The following is a 15,405-nucleotide window of genomic DNA, read 5'->3' on the forward strand; positions in this document are numbered from 1 at the left end:
AGTGGACCATGTTCCGCGCCTCCATTGCTGAGGCGGCCGACCAGAGCTGTGGCCGTAAAGTGGTCGGTGCCTGTCGTGGCGGCAATCCCCGAACCCGTTGGTGGACACCAACGGTGAGGGATGCCGTCAAGCTGAAGAAGGAGTCCTATCGGGCCTTTTTGGCCTGTGGGACTCCTGAGACAGCTGATGGGTACCGGCTGGCCAAGCGGAATGCAGCTCTGGTGGTCGCTGAAGCAAAAACCCGGGAATGGGAGGAGTTCGGTGAGGCCATGGAGAAAGACTTCCGGACGGCTTCGAGGAAATTCTGGTCCACCATCCGACGTCTCAGGAGAGGAAAGCAGTGCACCACCAACACTGTGTATAGTGGGGATGGGGCGCTGCTGACCTCGACTCGGGACGTTGTGAGTCGGTGGGGAGAATACTTCGAAGACTTCTTCAATTCCACCGACACGCCTTCCCATGAAGAAGCAGAGTGTGGGTTCTCTGAGGCGGGCTCTCCTATCTCTGGGTTTGAGGTCACCGAGGTAGTTAAAAAGCTCCTCGGTGGCAGGGCCCCGGGGGTGGATGAGATTCGCCCGGAGTTCCTAAAGGCTCTGGATGTTGTGGGGCTGTCCTGGTTGACACGCCTCTGCAACATCGCATGGACATCGGGGACAGTGCCTCTGGATTGGCAGACTGGGGTGGTGGTCCCCCTTTTTAAGAAGGGGGACCGGAGGGTGTGTTCCAACTACAGGGGGATCACACTGCTCAGCCTCCCTGGTAAGGTCTATTCAGGGGTGCTGGAGAGGAGGGTCCGTCGGGAAGTCGAATCTCAGATTCAGGAGGAGCAGTGTGGTTTTCGTCCTGGCCGTGGAACAGTGGACCAGCTCTACACCCTCGGCAGGGTCCTCGAGGGTGCATGGGAGTTCGCCCAACCAGTCTACATGTGTTTTGTGGACTTGGAGAAGGCGTTCGACCGTGTCCCTCGGGGAGTCCTGTGGAGAGTGCTTCGGGAGTATGGGTACCGAACCCCCTGATACGGGCTGTTCGGTCCCTGTACGACCGGAGTCAGAGTTTGGTCCGCATATCCGGCAGTAAGTCAGACTCGTTCCCGGTGAGGGTTGGACTCTGCCAAGGCTGCCCTTTGTCGCCGATTTTGTTCATAACTTTTATGGACAGAATTTCTAGGCGCAGCCGAGGCGTAGAGGGGGTCTGGTTTGGTGGCCTCAGTATTACATCTCTGCTTTTTGCAGATGATGTGGTTCTGTTGGCTTCATCAAGCCGTGACCTCCAACTCTCATTGGAGCAGTGTGAAGCGGCTGGGATGAGAATCAGCACCTCCAAATCTGAGACCATGGTCCTCAGTCAGAAAAGGGTGGCATGCCTTCTCCAGGTCGGGGATGAGATCCTGCCCCAAGTGGAGGAATTCAAGTATCTTGGGGTCTTGTTCACGAGTGAGGGAAGAATGGAACGGGAGATCGACAGGCGGATCGGTGCACCGTCTGCAGTGATGCGGACTTTGTATCGGTCCGTTGTGGTAAAGAAAGAGCTAAGCCGAAAGGCGAAGCTCTCAATTTACCGGTCGATCTTCGTTCCTACCCTCACCTATGGTCATGAGCTGTGGGTCGTGACCGAAAGAACAAGATCCCGGATACAAGCGGCCGAAATGAGTTTCCTCCGCAGGGTGTCCGGGCTCTCCCTTAGAGATAGGGTGAGAAGCTCGGTCATCTGGGAGGATCTCAGAGTAGAGCCGCTGCTCCTCCGCATTGAGAGGAGCCAGATGAGGTGGCTGGGGCATCTGATTCGGATGCTTCCCGGACGCCTCCCTGGTGAGGTGTTCCGGGCATGTCCCACCGGGAGGAGACCCCAGGGACGAACCAGGACACGCTGGAGAGACTACATGCTTCGGCTGGCCTGGGAACGCATCGGGATCCCCCCGGAAGAGCTGGATGAAGTGGCTGGGGAGAGGGAAGTCTGGGCGTCCCTGCTGAAGCTACTGCCCCCGCGACCTGACCCGGATAAGCGGTAGAAAATGGATGGATGGATGGATGGTGTTTGTTGTGTATTCAATTAAATATTGGTCGAACACGATTTCCAAATCATTGTATTCTGTTTTTATTTATGTTTAACACAACGTCCCAACTTCATTGGAATTGGGGTTGTACTTGGATTATTATGCTCTAATACCATTATATCAGTGGCATAAAAACAACGATAGTACCGGTTGTCACAATACTTTTTGGGGAAATAAATCATCTTAAAAAATTAAAATAAAAAAAAATAATATATTGAGAGAGAGAAAGAGAGAGAGAGTGCGAGCAATGGATAACACACATATATTTTGCAAACACAAAAAAAAATAGAGTAACACACTGGACTGGGTCGACAATCAATCGCAGGCCACACCAATGCGAAATTATTCCATTAACATGCATGCGTTTTGTGCATGTGGGAGAAAGCCGGCATTCCTGGAGAAAATGCACGCAAGCATAGGGAGAACTCCACACACGAGCTGAGATTTGAACCCAGAACATCTCAACTTTGAGGCAGGCTGACTAAAGCGCCAAACGTCCACATTGTATTTTGATCAGGAGTACATTTTGATCAGGAGTACAAAAGTACTGTTACATTACATTTAAACATTAAATCATTGTGTGAAAGAACTCTACTAATACTCATGTAATGTAGTAAAAGTCCCATTGGGCCAAAACCCATTTTAGGATGGTGTCAAATAACCTAAAATTTGAGCCAGACAGGCCCAATAAATACACATAACAAAGAAACAGTAAGTACGTATGAGAGCAAAGACTTACAAAGTCAATAGTGAGGGTGTGTATGATGAATTGATAAAGTCCTGTTTATATTGCACATTCACTACAAGCATGACACACATGAACACACATTGTCATTCTAATCTTATCAGCATAGTGGAGACAGAGACTCTCAGAACAGGTGTGGCCTCTCTCCAGCCGATAGCTGCCAGCCGCACACACGCAGTGATACAGAGACACTCCAAAGACACTCTTTAAATCCGATTGAGAGTCTGTAACACAGCTGAGTGCAACACTAGTGGAGCATGAGGCCAAAAACTATTCTGCCAGCACAATGATGCATGTTTGTGACCTCAATGACTAGTGAACCTAAACACATAAACCCAAAGTCTCTCATTCAGCTGTGTGGTTAGAATCGTCGATTAAATCTGTATTGAGCCTGTGCAGGTGTACAGTGGAACCTTTAAGGTCACATGCAATCCGTTCTGGGACTACTGCTGGACATCTATTTTGTTCAGATTTTGAAACAAATTTTCCCATATCAAATAAAAGAATCATCCTTTCCAGGATCAAACTGTTGCCATCATAAAACCTTTCTTAACTGTCATACACTTGTCAACATATATTTATTATTATTATTATTTCACCACAGTTAATATCAAGAGTGGAGTTAAAAATCGGTGAAACGCTCAGTCCTAACTTTAAATAAAGATTGTGTGAGCTGATTTTTAAAAGTAGTTAACCACATTTCACGTTCTTCTGATCGACCCTTGTTGAGGCTGCTCCTTCTTTAGGTGTGTTAATGCATGAGTGCATCGCTGTGTGTGTGTGTGTGTGTCTTGGCACTGGCAGTGATCCTCCCTTTACAAAGTGCAGCAGGTCCTTTTTCTTATGCCACTAAACAATCAGTATGGTGTTCTCCTTGTCTGCTGTAGCTTTTTCACCATACAAAAAAGGATGCGTTACCAGTTTGTGTTGCAAAGAAAGTATACTCGGCTGTACACAACAGTATAGTGGCACAATATTGGGTTTTGCCTTCCTGATCTTAAGTGGGTGGACGATGGTGAAAAAGTTTGATGTTTGTTTCAAAGTATTCACCATGAAAAAGGGGACGTTCATTGGTGCTTGTAAAGGTTTAATTGTAATTGCTATTTACATCTTTATTGTAACTGGAGTAGCTAAACAAAACATCGTAAACAGCTCTGAATGTGATACAGTGCAGTTTACCACCACTGTAAACTACAACCATATTACTAAACATATGGTTAATTAATACTTCTCTGACAGTGAGGAATACCAGGTGTGCAGCTGCACCTAAACAAGAATCCTGCGAGTAGAGTCTACTGGGATTACGCTGATAGCTGTGCCTAATCGTGAATTAAGAATAAGAAGAGGAGATTAGGTCAGGCAGAGGAGAGGACAGTGGAAGGGACAGAAAATTGTATGGTTGCTAAGCATAACACTGATCAGATTTGACAACATATTACTATTATTGCTTTAACACGTGTCAATCTAAAGCCTGCAGGCTAGATCCAGCGTTCCACGTCATTTTAAACAGCCCGTGAAAGTTTGCCAATATATTTCCTTGACTTCTGTTTAAAACTAGCCATAGAAATGATCATCTGCCCCTGTTAACACAAAAACAGAACCGAACCACGAAGTTAAAACCAAGAAACGTACCAAACTGTTTTTGGTGTACCACTGCACCTCACTAGTAACATGAAGTTGTTCTACTAGTATACCGAAGTTGTCCTACTACCGTGCAGAAATGTCATACAGTAGTGGAAGGTAGTTTGGAAATTGTTTTTTATTAGTAAAACATTTGTTTGAGTAGTGCGCCCTAGTCATTTTACTAGTGTGCTGAATTAGTGAGGACAAAGAGCGTACAGTACATGGACTTTAAAGGTCCCATGCCACACCTATTTTTTGTTTTTAATAATATTTGATGTCCTTTTATCAGTTTTGCAAGATAATTTGCGTTGGAAAAACCCAGGATGCCCTTTATTAGACTTTACACCGATATGATCGGCCTTATCGGTATCGGCCGATAATTAGCATTTAATGCCGATCGGCTTTAAGGTCATAATTCGCCGATCCGATCAATGAAGTCATTGATCAGCTCCGCAAAAAACATTTACTCCACGTCGCCGTCATGTACAGTACATTCGAATCCAAAAGGTAGTTAATCTTTAGCCTTGTTGCGTGTCTTTTGACATAGTACTGTAAATATCTGATCACCAATAAAGTTACCTTAAAAAAAACATATCAGCGTTGTGGGACAGACAACATGCAATGCGTGGATCAGACTACAAGACAAATTTGGTCTTTCACCATTGCACTGCGTCAGACTACTGCAATAAAATCTTGTATTCCGATAGCACCGCATCACGTTTTTTACGATCACTGGGCTTCATCTTGTCAACTCAAATGTGACCGGATACACTTGTTACCATGGCGACGACAACAATAATGGATCGCACGGTGCGTTTGTACAACCCCAATTCCAATGAAGTTGGGACGTTGTGTTAAACATAAATAAAAAGAATACAGTGATTTGCAAATCATATTCAACCTATATTTAATTGAATACGCTACAAAGACAAGATATTTAATGTTCAATCTGATCAAATGTATTGCTTTTAACAAATCATTAACTTAGAATTTTATGGCTGCAACACGTTCCAAAAAAGCTGGGACAGGGTCATGTTTACCACTGTGTTACATCACCTTTTCTTTTAACAACATTCAATAGACGTTTGGGAACTGAGGATACTAATTGTTGAAGCTTTGTTGGTGGAATTATTTCAGCTGTTCAACAGTCTCTGTTGTTTGTATTTTACGCTTCATAATGCGTCACACATTTTCAATGGGAGACAGGTCTGGACTGCAGGCAGGCCAGTCTAGTACCCGCACTCTTTTACTACGATGCCACGCTGTTGTAGCATGTGCAAAATGTGGTTTGGCACTGTCTTGCTGAAATAAGCAGGGGCGTCCATGAAAAAGACATTGCTTGGATGGCAGCATGTTTCTCCAAAACCTGTATGTACCTTTCAGCATTAATGGTGCCTTCACAGATGTGTAAGTTACCCATGCCATTGCGACCAACACAGCCCCATAACATCACAGATGTTGGCTTTTGAACTTTGCGTCCCTAACAGTACGGATGGTTCTTTTCCTCTTTGGCCCGGAGGACACGACGTCCACAATTTCCAAAAACAATTTGAAATGCGTACTCGTCAGACCATAGAAAATGTTTCCACTTTGCATCAGTCCATCTTAGATGAGCTCGAGCCCAGAGAAGCCGGCGGCGTTTCTGGGTGTTGTTGATAAATGGCTTTTGCTTTGCATAGTAGAGTTTCAAGTTGCACTTACGGATGTAGCGCCGAACTGTATTTACTGAAATTGGTTTTCTGAAGTGTTCCTGAGCCCATGTGGTGATATCCTTTACACATTGATGTCGGTTTTTGATGCAGTGCCGCCAGAGGGATCGAAGGTCACGGGCATTCATTGTTGGTTTTCGGCCTTGCCGCTTCCATGCAGTGATTTCTCCAGATTCTCTGAACCTTTTGATGATATTGTGGCTCGTAGATGATGAAATCCCTAAATTCCTTGCAATTGTACATTGAGGAACATTGTCCTTAAACTGTTCGACTATTTTCTCACGCACTTGTTCACAAAGAGGTGAACCTCGCCCCATCTTTGCTTGTGAATGACTGAGCAATTCAGGGAAGCTCCTTTTATACCCAATCGTGGCACCCACCTGTTCCCAATTAGCCTGTTCACCTGTGGGATGTTCCAAACGGGTGTTTGACGAGTAGTCCTCAACTTTCTCAGTCTTTTTTGCCACCTGTCCCAGCTGTTGCAGCCATAAAATTCTACGTTTATGATTATTTGCTAAAAACAATAACGTTTTTCAGTTTGAACATTAAATATCTTGTCTTTGTAGTGTATTCAATTAAATATAGGTTGAACATGATCATTTGCAAACCATTGTATTCTGTTTTTATTTATGTTTAACACAACGTCCCAACTTCATTGGAATTGGGGTTGTAAGATTAAAATGGGGAAAAACGTGTGTTGGGTCACCGGTGCTCAGGAGAGGACTTTCATTCAATGATTGCTTGTTTATTAGATTATTAATTATTCATCCTGTGGGGGAGAGATTGCCTTAATATGACTGGATACCAATAGCAACAGTACTTGTTGCAGAAGATTACGTTGACTCTTCATGCTAGTGTCGTCCAAATGTGCTGGTGATGTGATATAGTACTTTACTTTTAGAATATGATTTCCTTGTGTACATAAAAGTACTTACAGCTGGGTTTTGCTATACTCCGTGGAGTCACCCTTCACAAAATGGGCCCGAACACAGGACAATTCTGGTTCTGAAATGCCAAGGAATTTCTCCAAAAATAAATTGAAGCCATGTATTCCTCAACTCCTCTGAGGTTGGCAGATCATGCAAAGTAATTTTTTTAGATTTGCATAATGTGTTGCTGTTTAGCCATGTTCCTAAGCTGAGGTGAGTGGAGTGGGTGGGTGGCAGCCACGAACAAGAGGGCAGGTACATGAATAACGATTAGGCTGACTACAAAGTACATCACAAGTTGGCTTTACACGATCAGGATTTTTGGGGCCGATAACCGATCCGATCACAAGATGGAGGAATGTGTCTATTTAAATGACCTGTTCATTTACTGTATATACTTGTGTACTTAATTGCTAAAAACATTATATTTACAATAAATAATGTATCTTTGGTCCTCTATTTATCCCAGTGAGGCATAGTGACAGACAGAACAAATTAATGGTCTTCTATTAGATGGCAGGAAGTAATTACAGTAATTAATGTATCCACTTTTTGTGACAATTTTGTTTGTTGGTGTGCCGTGAGATTTTTCAATTGTAAAATATGTTCCTTGGCTCCATAAAGGTTGGAAATCACTGCTCTAGTCAGATCGTGTATTCTAATCAGTCAGGTCAAACCAACATTACATGACAGAAATAATGGGTGCTAACTTACTGTAATTAAGTTACTTTATTTTTAATTAAATGACTTCACCCACACCGAAACTTTAGAGCATGATTCGACAGAACGGCGGCATGTTCACGTCCAACCGTTCGTGCTATCACTCGCTTGCTAGGCTACATAACGTTTTTGTTGCCTGCTTGCGAGCCGTATCGTATTAAAAGTATGTGAACATACCCCAAGCAAGCCTTAAACGAACATCTTCTCCTGTCCTGAGGACCGGTGACCACCAACACGTTTTTCCCCATTTTGTCCTTATAATATAGTCGGCGCGACCCACTCTTGTTGTCGTCGCCACGGTAACGAGTGTATCCGGTCCCATTAGAGTTGACAAGATAAAGCCCAATGATCATAACAAACGGGATGCGGTGGTATCGGAATACAAGATTTTATTGCAGTAGTCTGACATAGTGCAATCTTGAAAGAGCAAATTTGCTTTGTAGTCTATCCGGCATTACGTGTTGTCTGTCTCAGACGTGTTGTCTATTCCACACCGCCGACATGTTTTTTTTTTCCTAAATAACTTTATTGGCCGTCAGATATTTACAGGACTAGGCCAAAAGACACGCGACAAGGCTAAAAATAAACTAGCTTTTGGATACAAATATACTGTGCACGATGGCGACGCGGAGTAAATGTCTGTCATTGATCGGATCGGCGAATTATGACATTAAAGCCGATCAGCCGATCAGCATAAAATGCTAATTATCGTCCGATACCGATAAGGCCGATAAAATCGGTGTAAAGTCTAATCACAAGTTCATGACACCTGAAACTTATCGGCTTTGCTGCCTTTTGCCTTTCATCGGACGTGGCACACAATTGACAAACCGCATAGATGTCAACCTTAAACCAGGTCACAGACTCCTCTTGACCCATGTTATGCATAAAACAGGAGGGGAAATGTGACCGTTATGGCATGGAACTTTTAATCTGGATAAAGGGTATTGGGAAAAATGCTCAAACACATTCCCATAAATATCGGTATCAAGGATTCGATATCCTTGATATCCACTTTAAAGTCCATGTAAGAGTATGCGCTAGGACACTGGTGTCAAACTGGTAGCCCGGGGGCCAGATCTGGCACGCCAAATCCTTTTATGTGGCCCGCGAAAGCAAATCAAAATTGCTAATTGTGTTCTATTGTAATAACGTTGAGATATCGCAAGGATTTTTTTTGTTACCAAACCCTCTTTGAAAAGAAATGTACTCGTTGAAAAAATGTTTTATAGGCTTCTGATTTTAAAAGTAGTTATTCATCAATTTGTCGTTACATGAGGTGATAATTCCTTTATATGGGTTCACAGTCATAACGGCCCTCCGAGGGAAGCCATAACTATGATGTGGCCCGTGACAAAAATGAGTTTGACACCCCTTATGCACAGTAATTGGACAATTGTGTTACTATTAAGGAAACTGCCTGTACTATTACATGGACCTTAACCTGGATATCAAGGATATGGACTAAATGCCCAGAACGCTTCCATAGCAGAGGTCAGAAAGGCAGTCAAACTAGGAGATTAAAGTCTGCCACTGACATCCACCACGCCCCACGGAGAGAAATGCTTGAGTCTGCAGCAGCTGCAGCACCGACAGACTCCATACAGGTCGGCTGTCCTTGGTGCCTGCAAGGTCTCCTGTTGATGTGTTCGTGAAATGCATGCAATCATTTGCGTGAACCTTGTCATGTCATACAGTGTCCTCACTATGCGTGGGGGTGGCATGACTGCACTGCACTGCACAGGAAATGGCAGCGGAAGAGAGCGCAGACAGGCTTGGATATTAAAGATGAAACCTCATCATTAAGCATGATTATACTGCCGCGGGACGGCAACAGCTCCAGGGTGCAATGGTGTGTGTTTGATACGTTGGCGGTGTCAAGTACACTCCTGTGCGGCTATCCGATCCCAATTGCAGATCCCCTTGACGGCTTCACTGTCCCCCCCCCCCCCGCGAGCAGCCAACACAAGAAGCGTCCACCGACAACTTGTCAAGCATCAGAGGGGCTACACGCACCTGAATTAGACGTCCAGTGATCTGCAGGCTTCAGCGTGGGGGAAGCTCTCCTCATTCGACACCTTGAAACCGCTCAGCAAAATTTAACACAAGGTCCGCTTCACGCGGGTGGGTTGGTTCATTTTTACATCCACAGCGCGCCGGGGCGGTTTTATCAGCCGCTAGCTAAAATGCTACTTGTCCCCCTCACTGCGGGGGAGAGAGAGTACAGCGACGCCAGCAGTCCCCAGTGTGTTCCCACGTCCACGCGCGTACGTTAAAAAAAAGAAGAAATAAAAGTGTCTCGATGAGATGGAGGAAGTGGGGCGGGCGTCGCCGATACAGTGATAGAAGCGCGACACCTGACTGCGTGTTCAAGAACGACAACGCCGGTGAGGGCGGTGATGTCATCAGGTTTTACGGCTTGAATAAAGCCACTTTATATATTTGAGATATTGTGTCATTATGTTTTGCTTGCTATAAAGACATTTTAATGAATTTGCATAGCCCACAGTGACCAAACTGACAACTACTGCACTAACATATTAGAAGAGCTGCTCTGACTTAATTTTATTTGACTAACACTTTCGACACTTCCTTTGCCGAAATACGACGACACTAACTCCTCCTCTTCATAATAATAATAATAATTATTATTATTATTAACACCTTTTATCTATTGGCACCATTCTGAGATTCTAAATGGTCCAGAAAAGCCTGTTGACTAACACATCTAAATGCGGGAAAAAACATCACTGCTGTCTATAGAACAGTGGATTTCAAATTTTTTTTAATGCCAAATACCACCTAAAAAAATATTTAGCTCTCCAAACATCACCATAATGACCAGCATTAAAATACACTAATGCCGTAGACCTATGAGTTCATCATAAACAGGGCAGCAGTTTTATTCCTAAAAAGTATATCTGTATTAATGTAAGCCACTGTAACATTATGCACAAAACATTAAAGTAAACATAATATAAAAAGCTACTTCATTAATGATTTCATGATAATGTATTGCACATAAAAGTAAAAAATCGTACTCTAATACATGTTTACAAAGAGTTTTTCAGGATTAAATGCTAATGTATTTACTGTTCCAAAAAGTTAAATACAACTGACTGTACTTAAAAATTTATTCCATCCATAACATTTTCTGAACCGCTTCTCCTCACTGGGGTCGCGGGCGTGCTGGAGCCTATACCAGTTATTATCGGGCAGGAGGCGGGGTACAGCCTGAACTGGTTGCCAGCCAATCGCAGGGCACATACAAACAAACAACCATTCGCACTCACAGTCACACCTATGGGCAATTTAGAGTTGTCAATTAACCTACCATGCATGTTTTTGGGATGTGGGAGGAAACCGGCGTGCCCGGAGAAAACCCACGCAAGCACGGGGAGAACATGCAAACTCCACACAGGCGAGGGCGGGGATTGAACCCCGGTCCTAAGAACTGTGAGGCTGACGCTCTAACCAGTTGCCAAAAATGCATGGTAGGTTGATGGAAGACTCTAAATTGCCCGAAGGTGTGAATGTGCGTGTGAATGGTTGTTTGTTTCTGTGTGCCCTGCGATTGGCTGGTGACCACTTCAGGGTGTACCCCGCCCCTCACATGAAGATAGCTGGGATAGGCTCCAGCACGCCCGCGACCCTAGTGTGGAGAAGGGGTTCAGAATATGGATGGATGGACTTTATCCCATCATTCTGTGTCTGTGTTATTTATATGAAAAGGTGACACACAAAACATGTTAAACTACCTTCAAAGGCTGAAACTTGCCAGGTCGGCTTTGTCCCCCCATTCTGTGTCGGTACCATTTATACCAAACAGCACATTGTCTTGTTGACGTTTGATTTGTGGTCCAGGATGGACCCCACCTTTTTGAATGTGTCAATACCATTTCCATCATCAATTGTTGTGCATATGCTTATGTGGTGCCATAAAGATGATACATAATGTGTCCTGAGCACCTTACACCAACTTTTAATGCAGCCTTTTTATTTATTTATGTATTTATTATTATTATTATTATTTAAATTGGATCTCATTTGGTTGTGCAATGCTGGCTGTTTGTTAATAGCACATGCAGACACTTCTGCTGCCATCAGACATTATCATCATCACCGTGCAGTAATGATCAAATATTGCATCACTTTCAACTCCATCCTCAACCACGAGAGTGATAAACCGATGAAGACAGAGCGTCAAGATTCCGCAGTCTCTCTTTTTACTAGACAAATAATAGTAAATGAATTCATGTAACATAAAAGTGCATGCAGAAAGAGTGACCCAGATTCCCGGGATTCATTACTTTCGCACCGCTGCTCGTCTCTGCTAGCCTCACACTGGTGTCTGTATGTCTGCCACTCACAAGCATATGCGCCCGATCGTTGCGGGGCAACAGGAAGTGCAAGAGCCCACTTAGGGGAAGATGATCTGATGACCACTGGACATCATTTCCCATCCTGATTGCACAACTTGTGTCATTCATATGTTAGCCTCACTGTGTAATGTTGGAGTATGTTGCATTTACATTTATGCTGAGGTCAACCCACATGGAGGCCTGAGGTGAAAATCACTGAGGTGGAAGTCAGAGAAGGTTGGCTTGCTTTGGCCAAGTATTGACTCAGAGAGCAAATGTGTGTCAGAGCGGTAATGAGTAACTTGGTTGATTGTTTTGCCCGAGGTAATTTTATGGTTTCCTGCTATTTTGAGGCTCCGATAAACATGCCCTTTCCATTACAGCTTTCAAAGGCTGTTGTTGCATTTTACGATTCATGCATGTCACACTCCTGAAATAAAGAATAACGAAATATGCGGCAAGATTGAACTATCAAAACCATGGCCTCAAACACACATATCGTCAGTGGAAAAAATCTGATTCCTCTCTTTGGTAATATGTTAGTAAGCCTATTTTCCACCTCCTTGGAATGTGAGGGCTGCAGACGGTTTCCACAAGAGCTGGCCATAATAAGCTTAACATATTCATGACGTCAGGCAGATTAAAGGTATCCTAATGACATTTGGTATTCAGTGGGGACTAGGAAATCAAATGAGGAATGCATTAAAGATATACAGTACTATAATCCATAGGGCCTAGTAAAAAAACATACACACCTGGAACTTTCAAACAATAAAACAATACTTGCTGACAAAAATGATCTAAAAGAGACCTAGTTCTTGACTGTGTAAGACCACATCCCCGTTCAGCTGAGGGTAATTATCCTGCGCATGACTCACCACTGTGAGTCTCTAAAACATTGAGTAGTATGTTCCATGTCCATTCCCAAAAACATAATATAAACAAAGCTGCATGACAACCCCACGTTACAGTAAAAAGGGTCGCAAGGGAGACACTCTTTTTGCTTTTGAGTTTTGTACACTTTTCAAAAAATTTGTTTTACATACCACTTGAAATTATACTCTTCAAAAAAGACAATGTGCCAAGTGTCAATGTGCCTCAGAATACATACTGGCCTACCATATTGATGGAACCATCTTCACTACTGTGTGTTCACAAAGTTCTGGTTGTTATGGTTACTGCCCATACCTCTTCCTTCTCGAGTCTAGTTCCCTGTGAGAGTGAGTCATTAAATTTGTGAAGTTGATTTAGGGATTACAGGTTCCCCTGCAGGGAACCTGTAGTACAATACCGGGTGTCCCAAAAGTCACTATACACTTCCTTTTTTCTATTTACTTTCAGGTATCATTCAGACAAATGTGAGGGCATCATGATTTGACAGGTTTTTGTAAGCCTATCATTCCCTAAGGCGCACCAATTGACAGTGGAACAGCACTTCAAAACCGCCACCCAGGAGGACATTTTTATGTCCTGGACTGCAGTTCAGCACCAGTTTGAGGCGCTTTATGGCCATCACGCTCCTCCAACACGTAGTACAATTTACGCTTCAGGTTGTTGAACAACATAATCTTCCGCTTGAAGCCTTTGAACAACCGGAGGTCGGTACGGGTAAAGTGTTATCACTCTGAAGCATCCGCTGCTATGAGTTCTGGTTGATGCTCAGGTCCAGTGCAACCCTCTGGATAGACTTTCTCTGGCTTTGTGTGAATGCCTGCTCCAAGAGTTCGGTGTTTTCATCAGTAGTCTTAGTAGTGGGCTTACTGCTGCGTGGTTTGTCAAGAAAAGATCCTGTTTCGAGAAACATGGCATGGATAGGGTAAATTGTGCTACGCGTTGAAGCAGTGTGATGGCCATTACACTTCTACTGGTGCTGGACTTCTTGGCAAGCGGCAGTTTTGGAACACGGGTCAACTGTGTCAATTGGTGAGCCATGGGTAAGCGAATGATATGCTTACAAAAACTGCAAAGCATAAGCTGTCAAATGCTGATGGCCTCATGTCTGTCTGAAGTATAGCTGAAACGAAATAGAAATGAGGAAGTGTATAGTGACGTTTGGGACACTTTGTAGTTGAGGGCCTTAATGTAATTTAGTTACATTTACAGTAAGTCTGTCTATAACAACTAGAGCCCTCTATGTACTAACATGTACACACAGATATGAAAACATGAAGACAAGTAAATAAAAAAACCTCAATGTCAGGTGGAGGCAATGACCCAGCCATCCATGCATTTTCTGTTGTGTTCATCCTCATTAGGGTTGTGGGTAAGATGGAGCCAATACCAGCTGACTTTGGACGAGAGGTGAGGTACACCTTGGACTGGCGGCCAGTCAATCACAGAGCACAAATTGACAAATAATTATTCACACACACATTCAGACCTACCAATTTAGTCTTCAGTACCCTAACATACATGTTTTTGGACTATGGTAGGTAGCTGAAGTCACAAGAGTCACTGTGAGGCAGATGTGCTAACACTGCCTCCTGGGACCAAGTCAAACCAGAAATTTTTCAACTTTGGAGGTACTATCTGAAGTTTTTCATGTTGCAGTTCTCTGTAGTAGTGATTCTCAAAGTGTGGTGTGAGTATCACAAGTAATTGCATCACATGAAATTCAGTCAAGCATATTAGAATGACCCCTCCTTGAGCCGTCACCTTATCGTGGTGGAGGGGTTTATGTGTCCCAATGATCCTAGGAGCTAAGTTGTCTGGGGCTTTATGCCCCTGGCAGGGCCACCCATGGCAAACAGGTCCTAGGTGAGGGACCAGACAAAGCACGGCTCAAAGACCCCTTATGAAGAAGACAAATTATGGACTCAGGTTTCCCTTGCCCGGACGCGGGTCACCGGGGCCCCCCTCTGGAGCCAGGCCTGGTGGTGGGGCTCGAAGGAGAGCGCCTGGTGGCTGGGCCTGCATCCATGGGGCCCGGCTGGGCACAGCCCGAAAGGGTAACGTGGGTCCCCCTTCCCATGGGCTCACCACCTGTGGGAGGGGCCATAGGGGTCGGGTGCAGTGCGAGCTGGGCGGTGGCCGAAGGCGGGGACCTTGGCGATCCGATCCCCGGCTACAGAAGCTGGCTCTACGGACGTGGAATGTCACCTCTCTGGCAGGGAAGGAGCCCGAGCTGGTGTGTGAGGTCGAGAAGTTCCGACTAGATATAGTCAGACTCGGCTCCACGCACAACTTGGGCTCTGGTACCAGTCCTCTCGAGAGGGATTGGACTCTCTTCCACTCTGGAGTTGCCCACGGTGAGAGGCGCCGAGCA

General features: G+C 44.5%; 1 protein-coding gene across 9 annotated transcripts in view; it reads right to left on the bottom strand.

Moving 5' to 3' along the window:
- The window catches only part of jakmip1 (janus kinase and microtubule interacting protein 1), a 39,182-nt gene extending 29,025 nt beyond the window's left edge, over positions 1 to 10,157 (bottom strand). For 5 of the 9 annotated variants that reach the window (XM_061788732.1, XM_061788730.1, XM_061788727.1 and 2 more), the window contains exon 1: positions 9,796 to 10,157. The gene's annotated coding sequence lies outside the window, so the exon portion shown is untranslated. The remainder of the gene's footprint in view (positions 1 to 9,795) is intronic. The other 4 variants (XM_061788733.1, XM_061788735.1, XM_061788734.1 and 1 more) reach the window with 1 other exon arrangement.
- Between the last annotated feature and the right edge of the window lie 5,248 nt (positions 10,158 to 15,405).

This window comes from Phyllopteryx taeniolatus, chromosome 10 (genome assembly GCF_024500385.1).
Source record: "Phyllopteryx taeniolatus isolate TA_2022b chromosome 10, UOR_Ptae_1.2, whole genome shotgun sequence".
Lineage (NCBI taxonomy): Eukaryota > Metazoa > Chordata > Actinopteri > Syngnathiformes > Syngnathidae > Phyllopteryx > Phyllopteryx taeniolatus.